This window comes from Scleropages formosus, chromosome 7 (genome assembly GCF_900964775.1).
Source record: "Scleropages formosus chromosome 7, fSclFor1.1, whole genome shotgun sequence".
In the NCBI taxonomy this organism is placed as follows: domain Eukaryota; kingdom Metazoa; phylum Chordata; class Actinopteri; order Osteoglossiformes; family Osteoglossidae; genus Scleropages; species Scleropages formosus.
This window is the reverse complement of record NC_041812.1, coordinates 23,014,126-23,026,344: the sequence shown is the minus strand read 5'-3', so window position 1 is coordinate 23,026,344 and position 12,219 is coordinate 23,014,126. Positions and strand designations below refer to the sequence as shown.

The 12,219-nt window shown below is 43.7% G+C and overlaps 1 protein-coding gene across 1 annotated transcript in view; it reads right to left on the bottom strand.

The window, feature by feature from the left end:
- LOC108926358 (zinc finger homeobox protein 3-like) overlaps window positions 1-784 on the bottom strand; it is a 125,126-nt gene extending 124,342 nt beyond the window's left edge. Inside the window, exon 1 of the mRNA XM_029253554.1 lies at window positions 336-784. The gene's annotated coding sequence lies outside the window, so the exon portion shown is untranslated. The remainder of the gene's footprint in view (window positions 1-335) is intronic.
- Window positions 785-12,219: the final 11,435 nt, after the last annotated feature.

Below are 12,219 nucleotides of genomic sequence, written 5' to 3'. Positions count from 1 at the left end.
GATGTAAACACAGGTAACCTCACTCACACACACACACACACACACACACACACATATACACGCGCGCGCGCGCGCACTCACACGCGCGCACACACACACACTCATTCACACGCGCAACACAACTACCTGAATCAACCTCCACTGTCCGCTAATTCCTCCAAAAATCAGGCAACTGTGTGCCCTCCAAGTGGGGAAAAAAAAGAAAAAAAAAATTCTCTAGTCTCCTTGTGGCAGTGAAACTGGGAAAAGGAGAAAAAAAGAAAAAAAAAAAAAAACCGAACACGGAATGAATCAGAAAGGAGAAAAGGGAGAGAAAACCCAAAGTTGAAACTTACTATGTTTTCGCAGCCGCTTTGTGATCCGCGCGTTTTAATCCAGAACGGAGTCGGTTCGGCTACAGATCCCATGAAGGCGGGCGGCGGGGCGGCCGGCGGGCGCTCGGCGGTCCCGTTCGGGCAGTTCGCGTTCACGATGCAAAAAGAAAGATCATTGTTGTTGCGGAGAGAGTGGAAAAAAAACACGCGAGTATTCGCTAGTTGTAAAAGGCTGCCTATATAAAAATAATTTGGATGCTAAGCAGGCGATGTGTCTTGTGTTGGAGGGAGAGAGGAAGAGGTGAAAGTGAGATCTGATGATTGAAAAGGAAAAAAACTCTTTGGATCTTTATTCCTGCTAATTAGTTTCCTGCAAAAAATGGCTGTGATTAATTCAGTGCGCATGTGCTTCATTACACAGGCACGACGGGAAGGGCTAATTAGCCACCTTCTGGATCAATAAGATTGAGCAAAGGAGAGAGAGAGGGAGAAGAGAGAGAGAGAGAGAGAGAGAGAGAGAGGGAGGGGGAGAGACAGAGAGGAGAGAGAGAGAGAGAGAGAGAGAGAGAGAGAGAGAGGGAGAGAGAGAGAGAGAGAGGGAGGGGGAGGAGAAGAGCTCGGATGGATGGATGGATGGATGGAGAGAAAGAGAAAAAGAGAAAAAGAGGAAAGTGATCACAGGGATCTGAAAAGAGCGAATTAAGAATAGCGGAAAGTAAGGCAATGGAAGGGAGAGGAGACTCCGCGAAAGTTGACACGCGGCGGGGAGAAACGCAACAACCGGGAAACATCCACACTGAATAGCCTGTTCCTTTTTTTTATTTAGATAACTTTTTCTCTCTTCTTTTTTAACAGCCTTTTTCCGTATTGTACTTGCGCGCATGTGTTTGGTGTGCTTAGCTTTGCATGAATAAAACATGTCAGCTGCTGTAGTGCTGTATGCAGCTACGAAAGTCAGTGTCAGGACTTGTGTTTCTACATCATCACGGTCATGTCTCTTCTTGGATCCATTAAAACTAAAACAATAAAATGTTTTTTTTTTTTTTTTTTGCTGCTGCTGTTTTAGAGTAATAACTGGAACGTAATGGTATGTCGACCTCGATTATTTTAATCTCTATGCATGTTCGTAATAAATTATGACACGTAAAACACGGTGCTGTTATAGGGTAACGTGGCTTTATAAACTCTAGCCGTGGATCTGTGGGATCGTTCACCCTCTGATATATACAAATATAAATTAAATAACTTCATAATGTTTAACAACATAACACTTTCTAGAGTGTAACGAATTAAGAAAAAATGACTGTAAAAGAAATCGAGATGAAACACAACTTTCAAAATATGAACATGTGCAAAAAGTTTAAATAGAACCACGAGACAGTGCACGAAAAAACAGCAGCAGGACAGAGGAAAACGTTGAGATTTTTTTACTTTACGCACTGCACGTACTGTAATAAAGGGGAAGCCGGTACTTATTCACAAAGTGCCCTCGTGTTAGTGACGCGATTTGTGTTTTCTCGTCTAATAACCGCGCTCGGGGTGAAAGAGACACGCTACTGTTTTAATAGAGGAACGCTTTATGAGCGCCATAAAGGGGAAGATCACTCTGTAAGTGAGCAGGAGCGCTGAAACCTTCGATAAATAAAGTCACAATGGAGAAAGGGGACACCGCACTGACAAATCGTTAGTCCTCTAAACGCAAAATGTCAGTTTGAGGCTCAGAATATCATGTGCGCTCAGATACAGCTGCATAACAGCACAAATCTAACTTCCTGCTGTGTGTGTCTTCCTCTCTTCCGTGTTTTACTCCACCTGCGCCGTGTTTGTGTCGCTCTACATACGACGACAGGACCAGCTAAGCCCAAAATAATCACACAAGCGGCCCTTTAAACGCATGTATTTCATTAACACTAATTACGTGGAATATTTTCGTGTTCGCCGTTCAGCCAAAGGGCGATTGTGTGAAAGAGCCATGACATCATGTTTGCTCGCAGTGCTTCTTTCCATGGCATGTGTTTCCTTACTTATTTGCGAGATCTTGTAAAAGGCACACTTACAAGTGCCACTGCTCCACCGTTCTTTAAAGTTTAAACCCTTTTAGCGCGTTCCCACAAATTGACAAAGTGAAATCCTTCTCTCTCAGTGTTTATTACAAATGAATTCTTTCGTTTTTTTTTTTTTTTGGTCATTAGCGCAGTGACTGCGGACTGTTTCGCAGAAATCACTGCGATCTGTCATTTTTTCTTCTTGGTGACATGTCATATTCAGCCGTTGTGCACACAGGGATCAGCTTCTCGCCTGCAAACCCCCTTTTCCACAAACGCAACGGGTGTAAATGGTTGGTTTAGGACCAAAACTTTCCCCCCCCTCCCCGAAAAGTGAGAAGAGCTGCTTTGTGGTCATGCCTGTACCTTTTGTCATGCTAATTCCATTGTTGATTTGCCACAGAGAAACGGACGGAACTGCTCGCACACTGTGTGCACACTTCCCCACTCGGAGCCCCACAAAATGAACCGCTTTACTCCCATTAATTACATAATACTTGGTATTACTGCAACAGCCGGCGAGCGGTTCCCCTCCAGGTGGAAACACCGCACCTTTACACACACACACACACACACACACACACACACACCACGTTACTGAGATCATACTTATTCCATGACACCACAGAGACTCGCGCCGTGTGTAGCTGCTTTTTTTTTCTCAGTTCAGTTGGTTTTTATAATTCAGTTTTTTATCTAAAATTCGTTACCACTACGATTTCAGCTAAATTTTAACGAAGCTACCAAATAAACCATAGTTATATTTAATGTTTTTGTGCTCTTTAATATTTTTATCAAAAAAGTCTTTTTCTGATGTATTATACACAGATAAATAAAAAAAGGGACACGAATGATTTAGCGTGTTTTCGAAAACATATCCATACTGTACAGTTCTCTCACCTTCTCCGCTCAAGTAAGATTGCAGATGAACACTGTAATATGAGAAACATGAATAAGACACACACGAAAATGCATAGCAGGTGACAATACTCTCATTTCTGTGTTATTGTTTAAAAAAAGTGTGCGCATAAAATCTGACCTCATCTTATGAAACTAATTGGACTGAGCAGTGAAATGACGAGCATGTCACATGTGAAATGATTTATCCATGATGTGTGCTGCATGTGGTTCTGAAATGCATGTGTGTGTGTGTGTGTGTGTGTGTGTGTGTGTGTGTGTCAACTTTTGCCTTAAAGGTGCACGCGCTTCAGGCAGCAGGCATCTCCAGCGAGGCACGTGCGGATGTACCTGTTCGGACGGAAGGCATTTCGGCATGGACCGTGCAGGAAACGTTGTGTGTGAGTGTGTGTGACAGGGGTGAGCAATCGGCGTGATGATGAAGCGCTGATGTGAGCTGTACGCTGGAGTGACTCCGCACTCCGCGTCACTCCTGCGCGCTCATCATCACACCTCAGCTGATCACACAAACACTCCAGGAGTCACACCTCCATTTTCACTTTTTATTTTTTATTTATTTGTTTTTATCCGGGAGCTCACGGGTGGCGGAAGATAAACACGACACAAATGCAGAATGTACAGTTTAACAGTAGAAGCGGCGCGGAGCAGAACGTTTGTGTAACTTGATTGAACCCACGTGGACAGGTGACCCTGAAAAATACGAGTCCTAAATGTAAATGTAATTTCGGATTTCAGAAATATGATCTCCGCTGGTTGGTTGTTCGAGCGTCGGAGTTTACGTGGGAGGAAGTGTCCTATCTCTGAAAAATTCGGTAAAAAAGCCAAGAAGAAAATCAAGATGAATATATTTAAATTCCGCGATGTACATTTGATTAAGTTCTGAGCTGTATTTTTTTTTTTCATTACATTGACTTATCAGTCACTATGCATCAAGACATTCACTGACTGCCGCCAAAATATGATACATACAACGCAAAGGGAGTGTGTCTGCGGTGCCGTGCGCGTGTTTCATTCCACGCCGGTCTCGTGCGCGCGGCGCGCGGCCTGCCTTTCGAAGGAAAACGCAGAAGATGTGAAATCATTTGCAGATGAAGCTGCAGTCCGGTAATGTTTCCCAAGTTTGACAGAAAAAAAGGGAAAAATGATGCTGGACGTTTTAGCCTGGCGAATTTTAGGATTTTGCAGCATGATTGCCGGTGAGGGAAGCTGATTTTGAACGAAGCGCAAATGCAAACGGGGAAAAAAGTTGCATTTTCAATAAACAAGCGGTTGTCTCATCCGCAGGTGTGTAGAGCTCCGTCTGTAACTCTCACTCAACCCTAAAGCACGCAAACAGGGCAGGCTGTGTGTGCAGGAGGAGCGCTGCAGCGGTTCGGCCTGCCTTTCGCAGTGGCTAGCGGGTCCTACCCCGTCCTACCCCGTGACGTCCCCTCATCCCCTCACGATCCCCACCCCCCACCCCCGTGCGCGCGGACGATGTGTCCGATGGGGCGCAGCATGTCATGTCATCCCGGCTTGCCAGGTGCACCGGTAGCGCCCTCTTATGTTCACTTGCACGGCGGGGATCAAGAAGGCCGTGCTCCTCAAGCCCCCCCCCCCCCTCCCAGGTTTGTAACACGACCGTCGATGCGCACCAGCACACGTGCACACGTACACGCACACGTACACGCACACGTACGTGCAAGAAAGCAGGGACGTACTGTGTGACATTATGGGCGACGCAGAGCACAGAGCCTATGCACGTGTAATAAAGTAAGACAGTGCAGCAGCGCTCGAGACAAGTATTTCCTGTAGACTCTGCTTGAAGCGCAGCCGCCTGCTTCGTTTGCGCGCCAAGGAAGGAGCCCATGCGGGCAACACACAGCACGGCGTGGGCCGTGAGGCAGAAGAGGAGAACACATCACACATGATGAGAGCAGAAACACACCTGACAAAGTCAGTGTATTCTCGAGTGCAGTGAAAAGCGCTCGGCTCGGTATGAGTAGAAATGAAGCAACACGGATCGCTCGTATGTTTCATTTGCACGGACGGGACACGAAGTCAGAGCGGAAGGAAAACGCATCTTTTCATTCTTCCAACGAACACGTTTGAGCCCCTTCCTTGATACCAGTTTTAGCTGAAAACACATTTATTTTAGGACGTGATGTGCATGGAAACACTGGTGTGGTTCGTTGCCACACAGTCTTTAAATAGTTTTAAAAGGTTTTTACATTAACTCGTACACATCACATGTGCGTGACTTAATAAATTTCTCATGTAAGAAACTATATTGCAATAAACCTACTGAATTTGCCCAAAATACAGCTCAGCGGATGATATATAATACGAATTTGTAAATGTTATTTAAGGAGAAAAATCTCGTACATTTGCCATCATGGTATTGGCCTTCATAAAACAAAGAAAAATAAAGATCTGCATTTTAGACCTTAAGCAGCGAAGGGAGGGACACAGCACATGTTATGTTCAGTAATGCCTTTTCATGTTAAATTAGATATGTGCTTTTAAAGTAAATACTCGAAGAAAGTGTTAATCAGTTATGCTGCAATATATGAAGTTTTTCTTAATTAAAAATGCAGAAATACACGATTGTATCCATAAAACACGGAAAAATAACATTAATACAAATCCAGACATTTTCACTGAAATTTCTAAAGCAGTTTATTCATGAAATATTGTCATAGGCAAACCCGAACCGTCTGAAGTTCTGGCTGTATAACTGTAAAAATCAACATCTTTGTGTATTAGCTGATGTTCTCCATTGCAAAAAAAAATGGACGAGTGTTATCATTTCTGTGTTTGTCCAAGATATTTTCTTGGAAACAGTTACTGGTCAGTCCTGTTTAAACGGTCGAATTGACTTTGTTTAAACTCTTCGGATAATTCCTGTTAGTACAGTAATATCAAGAGAAAAACATACATCGTATTTTCCATTTCATGTCAGTATAGACATACTAGTTGTGATTAAAACGATCAAAACGTGTTCATAATTAGCAGCAATTCGAAAGGTGCGAGATGACTTTGTAGGAGAAGAATATAGAGATTCGACTTTACACCACGGCAGAAAATGGGAGATAAACATTCGAATACATATATCTTTTTAAAATAATTAATAGTAACTTAAATGAATGAATAATATTTTGACAAACAAAATTCAAAGCGTGCCTTGGGCAATCCGGAATTTATGTAATACATAATTAATAAGAGAGGTGAAGGTAGATTTAATACTTGATGTAAATGTGTGTGTGTCGTCTTTGTTTGGAATCAGGGGCTTTGATCACGAGAAACTGCAGTAAACCCAGTGAAAAAGTGTGATTTGTATGTTCAGAATGTGATCTGAGTCACAACACCGAATTTGTATTAAAAGTCATCAAGACGCGTGACATCTCAAATGTTTAATTATTTATTACCTGTTTATGCACGTGATTATTGCAGGTCCCAACGTTTTCTCGAAGTAATATTTAAAACAACTCTCCAGCGACGAGGTTCGGCGTCCACAACTGCCGATCAAAGGAATTATTTTGGGAACGAAAAAAAGAAATAAAGAAAAAACAGAAGCAAGTATTTTAATCAAAAAGGCGACAGATGTATTTCAAAACTACGGCTCTCCATTCAAGGAAAGTATGAGAACTGTATCATGATGATGCAAATTTTGAGCGTTTTCATCTCATTAATTATTTTAGTATCAATATGATGGAAAGAAACGGTGTTGCAGTGAGCCTACAAAAACAAGGATGCAAACAAAGCAAACGATAGAAGCACGTGTACTTTTTTAGTGATGTACAGTACGCAGAAAGTGATGGCAAGAAGAACAAAAATCACGAGGAGAGGATGATGAAAATTAAACGGAGCCACAAGCGGGTTTGTCGCGTATTTAATTAAAGCAGATTTAAATCTGATTCGCTCTACAAAATATAACATGATTTTACCGCAGCCCGCTGCTTCTCTGCACGTGTTGCATTTCTCGTCTCCGGGGAGAAGGAGTGGATTCCGAAAAGAGAAAGAAACTACACACCAGGCTTGTGTTTGTAACGGTGCTTCGGGCAGCCTGGTCGTGGTCACGCCCGCTGTTAATTGTCATTTGCACGATCGTGCTGACCAGGCTGTGCGCTGGACGAGGACCGAGCGGGCGGGCGGCACACCGCACTGCACTCTACTGCACTGTACTCTACTCTACCCTACCCTACCCTACTTGTACTGTGTTTCTTTACATAGCGAAGGGCGCAGAGGGAAGGGCACATCTGGAGCTCGCGTTAGCCTTGAAGCCACAGCTGGACAGCACTCCACACCACACTCAGTGTTTCCATCCTAACGGAGAGCGTCGTGCGCGAGGCTCCTAGAGATCGCTGTCCCGCACACGCACGATGTCGGTGCGTCGAGGACAGTGCGAACAACAGCGCGGAGGGCCAGCGGGGGGTCCGGGAGTGTGTGCGCCTGTGGCCGCGCTGCCCACTGCACGCTGGGAACGCACAGACGCTGTGTGCTGATGCAGGCTGACAGCAGGGATGAGGGAGCACAGCCTCAGCAGGCCGTTCGCGCTGAGCCTCTGGGCGCCTCGCTATACCACAACAACAACAACAACAACAACAACAACAACAACAACAACATACACACACGCGCGCGCACACACGCGCACAGGGGCGCGCGGGACTTCGCTACATGTCTGCTCCTACTCGTGACACTTCTCAGAAACACTTGAGCTGCCCTAATATATTATTCAGCTGTCAGACTACATAAATGAGTTAACTGAAATTGAAACGTTACATTCAGTCACTGACTTATATCCAATAATTCACCGTAGTAAAGTGCAATGCATATTACTGTAGAAACGTATTCAGATCTTACCCGTAGAATTAATGTGATCATCATCGCTTCCAACAACGTTACAATTTCTCCCACGTCGCACTGAAAAGAGATGTGATCATTATGGAGGTTTTAAAAGTGACAAATGTTCGATTCTTCCGTTTCTAAATTTCATTTTATTTACTAAATCGCAGTGTTTTTCAGGGTTATTTTTTGCATAACATCTCAACGCTAAATCACCAATACATTACGCACAGGAGTGCACTTAATACGCGTAAAACATAAAAAAACAAACGCATCGTTCAGTTATGTACTCTCTGTATATTTTTTCTTTTTAAAAATAAAAAAAAAAATACATTTTAACTGTTATTTGGTTCATTCTATCGCTGCACAATGCACTACACAAATATGGAGATGAACTACATTTTAATACGTGATTAATGTGATCAATGATTTAATGTAAAACGATGCATTGCTGTCAGTCATTAGCGCTATTACAGGTGGCCCTGAACTTGCTTGCGATATAAAATTGTTACATAATTTTTATGTAACAACCAGTTTTTTACGTTTTGTTTTGTACTGAATGCAGATGTAAATGTTTTCAGAAAAACGTAAAAAAATAGACAAATTGAGTGATTTTTTTTCCTTCTATCCACTTTATCACTGTTTACAACACTGTGTGCTGTCAAATATATTTCACTATAAATTCCTGAAATTTTAATTTTCTTTTACCCTTCCTTACTAAAATGTTAAGTCCTCTTTAATCTTTTCGCTCCTTTTATGATGTTTACATTTCACTGAAGTAAAGGTGTGATTCAGCTGAATTCAAAAATGTGGTTTACACTAATAAGGAGTATTGGAAATTAATACAGTGGGGCCTGGAACATTAATCAAAATTCATGTGAATCAACTGGTTACGTTTCATAACAGGTATTTGTTTCAAAATCAAAACTATATCTAGATGTAGCATGCTGTTTTTTTTTACATTTGAATCAGAGCAATACCAGCATGTTCAATATATTTGAGTAAGTGGGCACTGTTACCTGCTGTGTAGGAATTATTGGCATGCCCTGGATCAATTTCCCTCTCACTGGCACACACACGCAGAGGAGTGGGTTCAGAGCATCTCCCACGGGCTCTAAATGTGCCCCCGCGGTGAACGACAGCATGCACCTGTGTTCTATCTGACTTGTAAACGCCCCTTCAGGGGGTCTCTTGTATCGAATGCATCATGGAACACCAGAAGCCTCTTACACAACATCCAAGTGCAGCATCCTGATTCCTTTAAAACCCCTTCTGCTGGCTACTGATCCAGAACATGAGGACCACATGAGCTGACAAACAGGTAGGAGACTGACCTGTGGCCACTGACCCCGGCAGCAGACCATCTGCTGGGGCCTCCGCTAGAGCGACTGGGAAAAGGGAGGAGGAGCCTAACTGGGTGCTGGGGACCACATGCCAATAAAACCATTAGTGGGGCCTGTTCCACAGCTGAGTGTGAGCTTGTTAGAGTAATTAACATGAGAGGTGTTTACCTCCGCAACACATTAACAGCACCGTGGGAGCCTGTGTATGAATCAGGCCCAACTGCACCGCTGCAGTCAGTGTGAGGTGCTGCACTGTGATTCTGCTCGAAGGCTAAAGAAACAGCACCGTTTCAGCTACCACAAAGCGGTATCGGAGCAACCCGGAAAATCACGAGCGTGCCTTCGGACTCGGCTGAGCCACAGGCGATATCCGCTCATGACACACTTCCAACTTGATAAGTATGTCGGACCCTCTTTGTGGCTGCGTGGGGTCAGGGCGTACAAGGGTCTGGTCATTTTCCGCCCAGGGTTGCCGTGGCCCCCGGCGCGGTAGCAGCTGGGGGGAGACGGGGCGGGAGGATTTTAATTACTCGTGAAAATATGTCAGGAACACACACGCATTGTTTGTGTTACCGCTCAGTGAGCGTGCAGTCAGTCTCTCCCCAGGTGTGAGAGTGACCTCCACCCCGGTGCTCTCCTAAGAGCGCTGCAGCTTTCCTGTCAAAGAAGTTGGCAGTCCTTCTGATCAGTGGTCCTTCTGATCACGCATATATCACCACACATATATTCATGCAAAAAAAAAACGGAAATATCCACATTCCACATTTTCGTACTTAACATGATAACTGCGAGTATGCCCCCTGTACCTCCCATCCTATAAAAGAGACCTGCATTGAATGTGTTCTGTTTGGAATTGTAAATGCCCTGCAGAGGCCCTGTCCAATTACATATATCTTTCATGTATGAAATCACACGTCTTTTCCGGAGGGCCACAGCACAAAGGCAGGGGACCTGGCTGCAGCGCTGCCTAGGCGACTGAAGCAGCGAGGGCCCTGCTGTATGACCCCTGGGCTAGCACATCTCCAGCAGCAGACAAGGGGAGGGCTGGGGGAGGGCTGGGGAAGGGCTGCCAGCGCTCTGTCCTGTCTGCGTTTGGTGCTCCAGACTTTTGGTATATTATTTTTGTCCTGTTGTAAGACAGTTGACCCTTCAGGGCTTGTGATGCAGGTCTTGGGAATAAATTCCAACTCACACCCTTGATTAGTTCCACAAAGATAGATATTGTACCACTTCAATGCTTTGAAGTGTTTTTTTTTTTTTTTCCTGAAAAAATGGTACCTAGAGATATACATATTAAAACATATGTTTTTGATTTATGTATTTATCTTTGTAAGTCTCTATCCATGAATGTATTTTTTTCTTTAATAATAAAAACAATATTTTAGTGATCTAAGATGCAGAAAATTACTTTCTCAGATGATGACTCAATGTTATAGAAGTACAGTATATGGATGAATTTCCTCCGTTGGATCCGACATCTAATTTATTTGCCTAATTTTATAAATTCCATTTAGATTCAGCCAGAATGACCTAGCCATGAAAAATACATCCTTTTAATGTTTCAGTGGAATAAACAAACAGCATCTTGACTTTTTTTAAAAAAAAAACAATAAATCTATTTGCATTTTTTTCCGTATAAACATCCCAGTCAGACATCTTGTCTCATTCCACCATGAACACACTAACATGCAGCTTGTTCTCACTTATATTTATACACTTGGCTACGAACATAACAAAAAGAACAGATTAAATCACTAATTGTTTTTTTTCTTAAATTAAGGTAATTCTGTGTTTTGTTCTGACATATATTTGACAAGTAGCACATTAATAGTAACCTTCTGGCAGCACTTTTTATTTGGAAAAACCTTGCAGAGGAAGGGTTGCATGAACATAAATATCCTTCAGCTGAACACAGCGCACCAGCGCACTGCATACGTGCCTTGCAGTCACTGTTGGTGGAAATACCGAGCTGCAGAGTCCATTTTTCCATCACAAAGCAGTGTTTTTATGCTCCAGATATGTACATGCACGGTCTGCTCTTCCCTCTGCCTTTCTAATGACCAGAAATGACATTTCAGCCACAGCTGCAGCAGTTCTCACCACATCATTCAGTCGAAAGACACCGGAGTCACACGGTCACCATGCCTCTGCTGAGCAGTGGACACACCCATGTGTCCATGCAGGCTGGACACACGCTGGCACAAGCACAATGTGAAATGCTCGCTCGTCCTCTGATTGGGTGCTGCTGCTGGCTTTATGGTTTCTGCATACAGCCTACAGTAAACACATATGCCAAACAACCTCCAGCTATTTAAACCCTCTTATTCAGTAGGAACAAACCAAAGAGTATGAGAAGAGGCTATTCATCACCATTGTTTTGGACGTAGGGATTCAGAAGGACATTCCACTGAGGGCAAAATACTCGCTGAGGCCAACAGCTTCCAAACCCTGAGGCGGCCAGAAGGTCCAGGGATGGACAGGGGAAAAACAAGGAATGCACAGTCTTACCTTGTGGTATTTCGGGGTGTATTTTCTCTCTCCTTTCCGTCCAGCTGCTAGCAAATAAAGTCACACCTTTTGCTTCTCAGCACGCTGAGTAGGCAGTACGAAGAAAGGCAACGAGCCACTTGTGAAGATCAGGGTTTTTCTACGAATATTCATAAATCATAATCTGGCTGCGAGCTTTTCCAGTGCAGCGCACAATCAGTGGTCTTTGCCTGTGTGCAAAGTTGTTGTACGTCCAGCGCGGCCAGTCTTCCGGGGTCGCAAAGTGGG